Here is a 14,122-nt window from a genome sequence, read left to right on the forward strand (position 1 = left end):
CCCTATGCCAAACAACTAGCAAGACAGGAACACAGCCCCATCCATTAACAGAGAGGCTGCCTAAAATCATAATAAGGCCACAGACACCCTAAAACACACCACCAGACGTAGACGAACCCAACAGAAAGACAACATCCAGACTCATCCACCAGAACACAGGCACTAGTTCCCTCCACCAGGAAACCTACACAACCCACTGAACCAACCTTAGCCACTGGGGACAGATACCAAAAACAACGGGAACTACGAACCTGCAGCCTGTGAAAAGGAGACCCCAAACACAGTAAGATAAGCAAAATGAGAAGACAGAAAAACACACAGCAGATGAAGGAGCAGGGTCAAAACACACCAGACCTAACAAATAAAGAGGAAATAGGTAGTCTACCTGAAAAAGAATTCAGAATAATGATAGTAAGGATGATCCAAAGTCTTGGAAATAGAATAGACAAAATGCAAGAAACATTTAACAAGGACGTAGAAGAACTAAAGAGGAACCAAGAAACGATGACAAGCACAATAAATGAAATTAAAAATACTCTAGATGGGATCAATAGCAGAATAACTGAGGCAGAAGAACGGATAAGTGACCTGGAAGATAAAATGGTGGAAATAACTACTGCAGACCAGAATAAAGAAAAAAGAATGAAAAGAACTGAGGACAGTCTCAGAGACCTCTGGGACAACATTAAACGCACCAACATTCGAATTATAGGGGTCCCAGAAGAAGAAGAGAAAAAGAAAGGGACTGAGAAAATATTTGAAGAGATTATAGTTGAAAACTTCCCTAATATGGGAAAGGAAATAGTTAATCAAGTCCTGGAAGCACAGAGAGTCCCATACAGGATAAATCCAAGGAGAAACACACCAAGACACATATTAATCAAACTATCAAAAATTAAATATAAAGAAAACATATTAAAAGCAGCAAGGGAAAAACAACAGATAACACACAAGGGCATCCCCATAAGGTTAACAGCTGATCTTTCAGCAGAAACGCTGCAAGCCAGAAGGGAGTGGCAGGATATACTTAAAGTGATGAAGGAGAAAAACCTACAACCAAGATTACTCTACCCAGCAAGGATCTCATTCAGATTTGATGGAGAAATTAAAACCTTTACAGACAAGCAAAAGCTGAGACAGTTCAGCACCACCAAACCAGCTTTACAACAAATGCTAAAGGAACTTCTCTAGGCAAGAAACACAAGAGAAGGAAAACACCTACAATAACAAACCCAAAACATTTAAGAAAATGGGAATAGGAACATACATATCGATAATTACCTTAAATGTAAATGGATTAAATGCTCCCACCAAAAGACACAGACTGGCTGAATGGATACAAAAACAAGACCCATATATATGCTGTCTACAAGAGACCCACTTCAGACCTAGAGACACATACAGATTGAAAGTGAGGGGATGGAAAAAGATATTCCATGCAAATGGAAATCAAAAGAAAGCTGGAGTAGCAATTCTCATATCAGACAAAATAGACTTTAAAATAAAGACAATTACAAGAGACAAAGACGGACACTATATAATGATCAAGGGATCGATCCAAGAGGAAGGTATAACAATTGTAAATATTTATGCACCCAACATAGGAGCACCTCAATACATAAGGCAAATACTAACAGCCATAAAAGGGGAAATCGACAGTAACACAATCATAGTAGGGGACTTTAACACCCCACTTTCACCAATGGACAGATCATCCAAAATGAAAATAAATAAGGAAACACAAGCTTTAAATGATACATTAAACAAGATGGACTTAATTGATATTTATAGGACATTCCACCCAAAAACAACAGAATACACATTTTTCTCAAGTGCTCATGGAACATTCTCCAGGATAGATCATATCTTGGGTCACAAATCAAGCCTTGGTAAATTTAAAAAAATTGAAATCGTATCAAGTATCTTTTCCGACCACAACGCTATGAGACTAGATATCAATTACAGGAAAAGATCTGTAAAAAATACAAACACATGGAGGCTACACAATACACTACTTAATAACGAAGTGATCACTGAAGAAATCAAAGGGGAAATCAAAAAATACCTAGAAACAAATGACAATGGAGACACGACGATCCAAAACCTATGGGATGCAGCAAAAGCAGTTCTAAGAGGGAAGTTTATAGCAATACAAGCCTACATCAAGAAACAGGAAACATCTCGAATAAACAACCTAACCTTGCACCTAAAGCAATTAGAGAAAGAAGAACAAAAAAACCCCAAAGCTAGCAGAAGGAAAGAAATCATAAAGATCAGATCAGAAATAAATGAAAAAGAAATGAAGGAAACAATAGCAAAAATCAATGAAACTAAAAGCTGGTTCTTTGAGAAGATAAACAAAATTGATAAACCATTAGCCAGACTCATCAAGAGAAAAAAGGAGAAGACTCAAATTAATAGAATTAGAAATGAAAAAGGAGAAGTAACCACTGACACTGCAGAAATACAAACGATCATAAGAGATTACTACAAGCAACTCTATGCTAATAAAATGGACAACCTGGAAGAAATGGACAGATTCTTAGAAATGCACAACCTGCCGAGACTGAACCAGGAAGAAATAGAAAATATGAACAGACCAATCACAAGCACTGAAATTGAAACTGTGATTAAAAATCTTCCAACACACAAAAGCCCAGGACCAGATGGCTTCACAGGCGAATTCTATCAAACATTTAGAGAAGAGCTAACACCTATCCTTCTCAAACTCTTCCAAAATATAGCAGAGGGAGGAACACTCCCCAACTCATTCTACGAGGCCACCATCACCCTGATACCAAAACCAGGCAAAGATGTCACAAAGAAAGAAAACTACAGGCCAATATCACTGATGAACATAGATGCAAAAATCCTCAACAAAATACTAGCAAACAGAATCCAACAGCACATTAAAAGGATTATACACCATGATCAAGTGGGGTTTATTCCAGGAATGCAAGGATTCTTCAATATACGCAAATCAATCAACGTGATACATCATATTAACAAATTGAAGGAGAAAAACCATATGATCATCTCAATAGATGCAGAGAAAGCTTTCGACAAAATTCAACACCCATTTATGATAAAAGTCCTGCAGAAAGTAGGCATAGAGGGAACTTTCCTCAACATAATAAAGGCCGTATATGACAAACCCACAGCCAACATTGTCCTCAATGGTGAAAAACTGAAACCATTTCCACTAAGATCAGGAACAAGACAAGGTTGCCCACTCTCACCACTATTATTCAACATAGTTTTGGAAGTGTTAGCCACAGCAATCAGAGAAGAAAAAGAAATAAAAGGAATCCAAATCGGAAAAGAAGAAGTAAAGCTGTCACTGTTTGCAGATGACATGATACTATACATAGAGAATCCAAAAGATGCTACCAGAAAACTACTAGAGCTAATCAATGAATTTGGTAAAGTAGCAGGATACAAAATTAATGCACAGAAATCTCTTGCATTCCTGTATACTAATGATGAAAAATCTGAAAGTGAAATTAAGAAAACACTCCCGTTTACCATTGCAACAAAAAGAATAAAATACCTAGGAATAAACCTACCTAAGGAGACAAAAGACCTGTATGCAGAAAATTATAGGACACTGATGAAAGAAATTAAAGATGATACAAATAGATGGAGAGATATACCATGTTCTTGGATTGGAAGAATAAACATTGTGAAAATGACTCTGCTACCCAAAGCAATCTACAGATTCAATGCAATCCCTATCAAACTACCACTGGCATTTTTCACAGAACTAGAACAAAAAATTTCACAATTTGTATGGAAACACAAAAGACCCCGAATAGCCAAAGCAATCTTGAGAACGAAAAATGGAGCTGGAGGAATCAGGCTCCCTGACTTCAGACTATATTACAAAGCTACAGTAATCAAGACAGTTTGGTACTGGCACAAAAACAGAAATATAGATCAATGGAACAGGATAGAAAGCCCAGAGATAAGCCCACGCACATATGGTCACCTTATCTTTGATAAAGGAGGCAAGCATATACAGTGGAGAAAAGACAGCCTCTTCAATAAGTGGTGCTGGGAAAATTGGACAGGTACATGTAAAAGTATGAAATTAGAACACTCCCTAACACCATACACAAAAATAAACTCAAAATGGATTAAAGACCTAAGTGTAAGGCCAGACACTATCAAACTCTTACAGGAAAACATAGGCAGAACACTCTATGACATAAGTCACAGCAAGATCCTTTTTGACCCAGGTCCTAGAGAAATGGAAATAAAAACACAAATAAACAAATGGGACCTAATGAAACTTAAAAGCTTTTGCACAGCAAAGGAAACCATAAACAAGACCAAAAGACAACCCTCAGAATGGGAGAAAATATTTGCAAATGAAGCAACGGACAAAGGATTAATCTCCAAGATTTACAAGCAGCTCATGCAGCTCAATAACAAAAAAACAAACAACCCAATCCAAAAATGGGCAGAAGACCTAAATAGACATTTCTCCAAAGAAGATATACAGATTGCCAACAGACACATGAAAGAATGCTCAACATCATTAATCATTAGAGAAATGCAAATCAAAACTACAATGAGGTATCATCTCACACCGGTCAGAATGGCCATCATCAAAAAATCTAGAAACAATAAATGCTGGAGAGGGTGTGGAGAAAAGGGAACACTCTTGCACTGTTGGTGGGAATGTAAATTGATACAGCCACTATGGAGAAGAGTATGGAGGTTCCTTAAAAAACTAAAAATAGAACTACCATATGACCCAGCAATCCCACTACTGGGCATATACCCTGAGAAAACCATAATTCAGAAAGAGTCATGTACCAAAATATTCATTGCAGCTCTGTTTACAATAGCCAGGACATGGAAGCAACCTAGGTGTCCATCATCGGATGAATGGATAAAGAAGATGTGGCACATATATACAATGGAATATTACTCAGCCATAAAAAGAAATGAAATGGAGGTGTTTGTAATGAGGTGGATGGAGTTAGAGTCTGTCATACAGAGTGAAGTAAGTCAGAAAGAGAAAAACAAATACAGTATGCTAACACATATATATGGAATCTAAGGGAAAAAAAAAAAAAAGAGGTCATGAAGAACCTAGTGGCAAGATGGGAATAAAGACACAGACCTACTAGAGAATGGACTTGAGGATATGGGGAGGGGGAGGGGTGAGATGTGACAGGGTGAGAGAGTGTCATGGACATATATACACTACCAAATGTAAAATAGATAACTAGTGGGAAGCAGCCGCATAGCACAGGGAGATCAGCTCGGTGCTTTGTGACCACCTAGAGGGGTGGGATAGGGAGGGTGGGAGGGAGGGAGATGCAAGAGGTAAGAGATATGGCAACATATGTATATGTGTAACTGATTCACTTTGTTGTAAAGCAGAAGCTAGCACACCATTGTAAAGCAATTATACTTCAATAAAGATGTTTAAAAAAAAAATAAAATAAATAAATAAATAAATAAATAAATAAATAAATAAAAATGAAATTTCTAGTATATAACAATTAAAAAAAAAGAAACCTGGGTTGGATGCTGTATTAGATTTTTAATGAAGTATGTACTCAAATGGTAGGAAACAAACATACATAAATGTCCCGATACAAAGAGAAAAATGGTTGTCATAATATAAGTAGCAATATCATAGAACAGAGGAACACTTCTGAGAGGGTGAATGTAAGAACAGGTTTAGAAAGAGTCGAGCATTTCAATATATAAAAAACAGAGCAAGGTCAAAAACAAAAGCAAATGTATATAAAAGCATAGTATAAGAGGAATTGATGAATAATTTGGAGTGTGGCAAGAAATAAACTGGAAACAGTAGCTTGGAAGCAAATCATAGATTACTATGTGAAAGAATGGTACTGAAAAGATGAGTTTGGATTCTGACTGAGCTAAGAATCCTGGCTCCAAAAATTACTAACCCTGTGTGTCCTTGGGCATGTTATTTGTTTTCCCTGACTTCTAGTACCAACCACACAGAGTTGTGAGAATTAAGATACCTCATGGAAAGACGAGACTTCATATTTAAACAACAATGAGAGTCAGGCACTTTATATAAATGAGTACAAGAGAGCCACACATAAGGATTCAGTATATCATTTTTCAAATGGTATCCTAGGTTCCATTTTTTTTTTCTCACAAACACATTGTCCTGTAGGAGTCAGTCAGAGACTTACCAGATTAAAAAAAAAAATCTGAGTAGCAAGATACCTTTTAATTTCTCCCTTTTAAAATCTTGAAAACCTATTCAAATTAAAAAAAACAAAAAACACTAGGGCAATCAACATATGTCAGTTAAACAAAACTTGGAAGAATCATTGGCATACAGAGATTCTCCATAACTACTTATTGAATGAATGAATGAATGATTGATTGAGTAAATGAATGCAGGACCAATGTGGCCCACAGTTTTTGAATTCTGAAGTAAAGTATGTATCATATATGACAACAAATAGTTCTCAAGAAATCTTTATTCTTGTTATTATCATTGGCAAACCACTGAACATCTTTAAGGGAAGGAATGATATTATCTGAACTGATTTAAGAAGACAACTCTGTTTTATTATTCAACTCTGTTTTATCAATTAAATTCTGTTTTATTCAATGCAGAGACAAGATTTATGTGGAAAGTAACCAGACACAGGGAAGTTCTTGTAATATTGCCTGACAAGAGGTCACACAGGCCTACATAAGAGAGTAGGACAGAAATAAGAAGAAATGGTAGCTATTCAGAACATTTTAAAGTACAGACTAATCCGATTGGTTGTGAATGAAGGTTAAGAGAAAGATAAAAATCAAACCAATATCACGATTTTTGAGTCTCGGTTACAGAAGTAATGGTTTATCTTAATAGAAATAAGATATAACAACGAGTTCAAATTTAACAAGCTGCATTTGAGATATTGATGGTTAACATACATAGCAAGACAGAACTTCCCTGGCGGTCCAGTGGTTAAGACTTCACCTTCCAGTGCAGGGGGTGCGGGTTCCATCCCTGGTCGGGGAGCTAAGATCCCACATGCCTTGGGGCCATAAAAACCAAAACATAAAACAGAAGCAATATTGTAACAAATTCAATAAAGACTTTTAAAAAAATGGTCCATATCAAAAGATCTAAAAAAAAAAAAACTATATGGCAAGAGGATAAGAGATATCTAGGAATTAGTTGACATTCAAGACTTTTCTTAGCAAAGTAGTTAAGATTTTGAATGCAAATTTTTAAATTATCTGAAAAATTGATAGTGGGAAACGTGAAAGAAGATGCAATTGTCCTGGGAGGGAATATGGAGCTTAAAAAAAAGAGAGAGCATGGTACTCCATCTTGCAAGATGCCTACATTTGAGGACTGGATAGAAGGACATGGGAATGGAGAACTTATGGTGAGGTGCATGGTGAGAGATCTGAATGACACAGAATAAAATAAATAGTTTCACGAGAAGTTCAAAGGAAGAGAGAATTTCAAGAGAATGTAGAAAAATGGTCCTATGACACAGTTTAGGAAGGCCAGGTAAGTTTAAGAATGAGAAGAAAAATACTGAGTTTGATCACTAGCAGGGCATTGGTGACCACTAACTTAGCATTTCAGCAGATAGGAAGTGGCTGTGGCCAACAAAGAGTGAGCAGGTAAAAAAAGAGAAAAGACATCAAATATGAAGTTTATTTGTAGGGACTTCCTTGGTGGTCCAGTGGTTAAGACTCTGCACTCCCAATGCAGGGGGCCCAGGTTCGATCCCTGGTCAGGGAACTAGATCTCGCGTGCATGCCACAGCTAAGAGCACACATGCCGCAACTAAAGATTCCTGCACGTGGCAACGAAGATCCCGCGTGCCACAACTAAGACCTGGTGCAGCCAAATAAGTAAGCAAATATTAAAAAATAAAATAAAAAGAAAGTTTGTAGATGTCAGTAAGCGTCATGGAGGTGAAAAATGGGGATGGGACATGTAACTAGTATGGAGGCAGGGGAAGGGGCTGCGTCAGGCAATCAGATTTCACCAACTTGTTCATTTTTTCTCTGTTCTCATGATATGTGTATTTAACGTTACACGTTTTATTTGTTACAAGTTGATGGGTTGTATTGTGATTGTTTTGAGTCAGTCTAGATGCTAAAATCGGCATTGGCATGAGCGCCTTGAATTATTATTGTTCTAGTGACTAGACCTGGTAATGTCAGTGGAATGTAAGCTCTCCGAAGTCAGGAATCTTCTCTATCTTGTTCAACATTCTATACCCAGCATGTCTGACACATAACAGGTCAAAGGATGTTGACTGATTGACTGATTGATGTAGAAACCCCTTCTGACTCACTTGCTCTAACGTTTTACTTGCATATCTACTTCCTTAATTGGATTCTAAGTATCTTAATGGCAAGAGGTGTCAGTTTTTAATTCTTTTGGTTTCCCACAGTTACTCTGAAGATATGTGATATTCTTAAAAGGTTTCCAGAAGGGTGGGTGGCAATTAGATTAAATTATAAGATGAAAAATATCTGATAAAACTGTATTATCAGACTATTTTTAAAGGCCGACTTTTTAGGCATCCAGTTAGTTCAGGTTGCCCTAGATGCTTAGTCATGGCACATACTCTAATTCAGTGTTTTGAGAATTAATGGCTAAAATTATGTGAAATAATTACTTTAAAAAGATAAAAGATTTCTGAAAATGAAGTATTTTATTAGATTTATAACATATAAGTAAGTCTCCCTCACCACCAACTCCTAGGAAATTCAACTAAATATTAATGCTCGTGACATTTCTGCCTGCAGTTTCATTAAGGTGATAGATTCATCCAAATATCATGGTTGGACATCACATCCATTAGTAAGGCACAAAGGTTAGAATACTGGGTGAAATACTTTCTCAGACCACTCCCTAAAAACGAATGCATCAGAACCATTATCAACTGACATTCTGGAAACTTCAGTCAGGTCCTTAGGGTTCCCTTGAGCATCTCTCCTTCATTCTTCCTATCCAAGTCACTTTATTCTCTTCCTCATACCTTTAGCTTCTCTCCTTCATTCTTCCTATCCAAGCTACTTTCTTCTCTTCTTCATGCTTTTCAAGATGGCTCCCAAATCCACGAAGGCTGCCATGATTCTTTCTGCAATGCCATTTGCTATCTGTGCTCAGCCCCTGTGTATCCAGCCAAAACTTTCTCCATGTCTCATTCTTGACAAAGAATTTATGCCAGATAGTGGGATTACAGAAATGGATTTTACGATCTGAGCAGAGAATCCCCTGGGTTTCCATCTTTAAGTTATGATCCCTTGTGATATCTCACCAGGTGGAGAAACTGGTCACCTTGCAACTGATACATGAGCGTCCAGGACCTATGGCTGAATGTGTGGGACTTACCAATCAATGTGCTGGCCCTTTTGTTGGGATTCTTCTGGTTTTGAATACTGGCAATCTGCAAATTCTCCATTATGAGGACATTGTAATGCAATATCTTTGAGAAAGTAGTAAGTACCTGTATCTTCTATAGTACAATAGATGGTGTTCACAATGTAATGTGTGTGTATTAAAGTACCATATAAACTGTAAAACACTATATGAAAATTAAGGAACATTAAGCTTTGTTAAGAGTTTTACTTGAAATAATTCAAACTTGAATATGTACTTGATTAATATGTCTTGATTACAAATATAAGCGGAGATATATGTGAGTTATTTTTTAATTGATTTAAATTTGCATCAATATACTTTCCTAATTGTTATTTACTCCTTTTAGAATAGCAACTTTGATTTTGTCCTAAATTATCTTTCCATCTAAGGTTTTGTAATTTCATCTGAAAAAACGTGTCCAGAAATCTAAGATTTCTTCTATGACCATCTAGTGACCCGTGGTAGAACCATTGTTTAATAGGAATTTTGTTCCACTTACTGGGAGAGAGATAGTGGGATGTTATATAAAATAATGCAAAATGTTTGAGATAAGGTTAAGTAGAAGCACATGGAATTAGCTGCTTCAGTAACTCCCATGTGGGTAATATCCTTAGCAAAATTTCTACATGTGAGTTTTGTATCATTAATGGGTCACAAAATCTATTTCTTGATAGTGACCAGTACTTCTTCTAGTGAGGAATAATAGAAAAAGATAGGATGGGATAGGATGGGATGGGAAAAAAATTTCAGAGTTATCTCACACATTTTTTTCTGAAAGTTTGGTTTTTAAGAGAGAGTAAGACACACACACACACACACACACACACACAGATACACAGAGACACATACAGAGAGAGAGAGAAAGAAAGTAGGAGAAATAGGTTCTGAAGTAAAATGTGTTTCTCAGTATCCGTCAGGGTCACACATATTTGAAATGCTCTGATATTACAAGAACTTTCCCTGTCTCCCATTGCCCTGCCTGCATAGTGAAGGCCACTGTGTCAGGGATGGTGTGGAAAATCTGCTAGTAGAAGAGCAGACACAGTTCTGGATACTGTTCTGGATACAGTTTTAAAGACTCATACATAGAAAGAGAAATAGTAAAATTCCTAAGCAAAGTGTCCATTTTACTCTTCCAGCACTTGAAAACAATTTTCTTCTTGTGCTAGATGGAGTCTATTGTTTCTAATGCACTTAAATACACATGGGGATTTTCTTTCTTTCTGCTACAATTTTTCTAACTGCCATGTAAGTTGTTTGAGGGTAAGAACTATGTCTCTTCATTTTGTAAACCCAAGGCCAGAACAGTGACTGCTACACTGTTGACATTCAGGGTTAAGTATCCACTGAAGAAATCTCCAGACTTTAGGACATATAAATTAAAACTAGTAAAAATAATACAGGGAAGGACCTTACATTTGTGGCCACCTTCCATTAGATAACAAGTTTTTTTTTATATAATGTCTCCTTTAATTCCTAGTCTAAACCTGCCAAATACAAGATTTTATTCAATTATAAAAATGAAGAAATTGAGGCTAGGAGGTAAGTCACCAAGAGTCACCAGTTTGTATGTCAGGAAAAAATCACCCCTGATAACTAGGTTTAAAAGGAAAAAAAAAATTAAGTAGATTTCTCAAGAAGAAGATGTGGAAACTGAGAGATGGGTCATACTTCCACCATAACTGAGCTCAGAGGATATTCAGGATCTCAGTTTCTCAATAAAAACAGCCTCTCTCTCTCTCTCTCTCTCTCTATTACTTAGTGTTATTAGTTTCAGAAAACACTTTTAAAAAAGGAAAACACTTTTATTCTTAATAGAGCTCATTTTATATATAAATATAAAATGGTTGTATATATTAAATGGTTGTATATGCAACAGAATAAGAACTATAGACAAATAATGAATAGTTATGTGTACTCATTGAAATATAAGGCAACTTTGGGGATTGAGGTGAAGAATCAACAAACTAAATAAATCCTAAATCCTCAGAATTTGTACAAAATTGGCCTATTTCATAATTTTTAAGGGGCTAGAATGAATTTTCATTCACTTGACCACTGCTTCACAGGGGCCTGGTACTATGAGCTTAAGCAATTTAGAATTTATCATTACAGACTTGCATTCCTCTGTTTCAATAGGCAGCAAAAAATATTTTGTGCATGACATACAAAAGAGCAAATTAAAATGTTTCATAATTTTAATTTTTTTGTTGGTACTTTTTGTGTTCCTTCTATAATTATGTGAAATTCGATTACTTAAGTCAATCTCATAATAGTTGGAAATCTCTAATTTAGTTGTTATGAGAACGTGGTAGCTACATGGGTTTAATGAGACTGCATTGTGTCATATGTAAGAAAGCCTGCTCTTTGCTTGGGTCTTCTGCATGAACACTCTTGTCTTTGTGTAGAGGTGTCACAATTTAAGTAAAATAGAGCCTCTCTTCAATTGCAGGCAATTTTGTCCATTTCTCCACACTACTTCTTTCATGTCATCATTTCTCAATTTGTACTTCACTTACTCAAAAAATATTCTTAGATACTCATCATGCATACGGCTATAATTATTCAGAGTGTTTTTCAGCATTCATTTTACCTTTTACTGGGCTTTACAAAATAAATTTGAAGAAATGCAATTTGTTAATGGCATAGATTCTTAATAACAAAATGCTACATTTTTCAAGGCCTTTGAAAATGTAATGCTCAGTATTTCCTTGATGTCAAAAGCTTAGAAAATATTAATAGGGAAAATAGATCCTTTATTACCTAGAAGACTGTGATGGTTCACCATCATCAGGATGTGTTCTTTTTAAATTAATTAATTAATTATTACTCCTTGCATTGAGTGATATGTTAAAAAGATAAAGTTTTAAAAGTAAAACTGAGTTTATAATACATCACTAACTAGCTGTATGATCTTGGGCAAATTGACTTCTCTGTACATTATTTAAAAACAAAACAAAAACAAACAGACAAACAAACAAAAAACTGAACTAATACCCAACTCAACTCTTTGTCTTGTGTTATGGATTTTAAGAGTATATTGTTATAACATGTATTATTAAAAATGAAAGACCTCAAAATTTAGACTACTGCTTTTAAAAGTAACATAAAAGTGGATGAATTAATGATTGTAATTGTGATAACTAATTTTGATTTTTGTCTACAATGAAACTTTTTAAACGTTGTGATCTTTTTTTCAGCCAGCAATAAAAGCCTAACAATATAATTTGGTATTAATGGAGCGACATTGTTCAAAACGTCCTTACACACAAGCATGCTTGAAATTGTCATTAATAAGAAATATGTGCTGCTTCTGAGATGGAACATTCAGTTCCTTTGAGAGGATTGCTCTGTCTCCGAAAATTTCTCCTGTTCATCAGGAAGCATGACCTGTCTGCAACATAATAAGATACATGTCAGAAACACCAGGAAATAACAGAGATTTTTGTCGATCAAGACAACTTCTGAGGGACAGAAGATATCAAGGTAGTTTTCTGCATTTAATAAATAATTTATAACTAAAGTGCTGTGCTCCCTTAAAAGAAGAGTGAATCAATTGTTAGCATTTTATTAAATGATACTCTGAAAGTAACAAATTATGAAGAAGATACAGTTCTTGTCTTGGGGCTTCCTTTCAGGCAAGTTGGCAAGAGTTGGAAAAAAAGGATATAACCCCCTAACTACAAAATATTTCTAATACCTTTCTGGCCAGAATGATTCCAAATGATAAAACATGAGAAAAAAAAGTGAATTTCAAATATATTGCAAAAAAAATATTGACTAAAACAATCAAATGAAAGTTCTCATTTAAAAATCTGCCCCCCAAAATGCACATTAAATTGAGGTGACAGAATGCAATTCTAAAATTATTACTCAGAAATTTCTATTGATCTCCAGTTTCTTATATAATATAATCTAAATTTGTAACTATGATACCCATGGCCAAATAACCTTTCTAGTTCAAGCTCAAGCTTCTTTTCCACACAAAGGCAAGGGAGTATCCTCATACATACTCTTTGCCTATTTCACTTGTCTTATTTCCTGTGACTTTAATCTGCCTGTTCAAATGTATTATCTTCTAAGTCCTACCTTGAGCTTTACTTTTTCTGGGAAATGTCTTCCAATCTTCATGTCTTGTCTTGTGAGATTACATCAGTCTAACTAAAATTATAGTTAGTTTACAGTATTGTTGATAGCTGTGGGTCAGTTTCATTACATTATTACTTAAACTTGTATTCTCCAGGACCTAGCATAAACACTGGCATATAGCAGGAACAAATAAATGTTTGTTTAAATAAACTTGTTTTCTTGTATTTGAAATATGAATCTCTTTGAGTAGATGAAATATTTAGCATGAAATATTTGGTAGATACAACTAAAGAAGTTCATAGTAAAGTACCCATATGATGAATTGAATTGAGATGTTGAGATATTTAGAGAGTAAAACCTATGATGTCAGCTTCAAAGCCTCAAATTGAAGAAATGTGGTTTATGATCAACTTCATCACTGCTGGCAGATACTAAAAAGTTGACGTCTTTTTTGTGGAGTACACAGAATGAGTCAGACAAATTGAAGAAAGCTCTCAGAATGTCCAAGAGGTATTGCAGCAGAGTCTATAAACCAGCGATTGGCCTCAATTGGTCTTGACTATTTGAAACAGAGTGAGAAGATAACTAAGTCTTACTATTACTTTTTGGTCTAGGATGATCAGAATAGGTGTGATCCCA

The 14,122-nt window shown here is 35.5% G+C and overlaps 1 non-coding gene across 1 annotated transcript; it reads left to right on the forward strand.

Moving 5' to 3' along the window:
- The first annotated feature begins 7,683 nt into the window (after window positions 1-7,683).
- Window positions 7,684-7,756, forward strand: TRNAG-CCC (transfer RNA glycine (anticodon CCC)). Its single transcript has one exon. It is a non-coding gene; the product is annotated as a tRNA-Gly (tRNA).
- The last annotated feature ends 6,366 nt before the right edge of the window (window positions 7,757-14,122 follow it).

This window comes from Eubalaena glacialis, chromosome 6 (assembly GCF_028564815.1).
Source record: "Eubalaena glacialis isolate mEubGla1 chromosome 6, mEubGla1.1.hap2.+ XY, whole genome shotgun sequence".
NCBI classification, from domain to species: Eukaryota; Metazoa; Chordata; class Mammalia; order Artiodactyla; family Balaenidae; genus Eubalaena; species Eubalaena glacialis.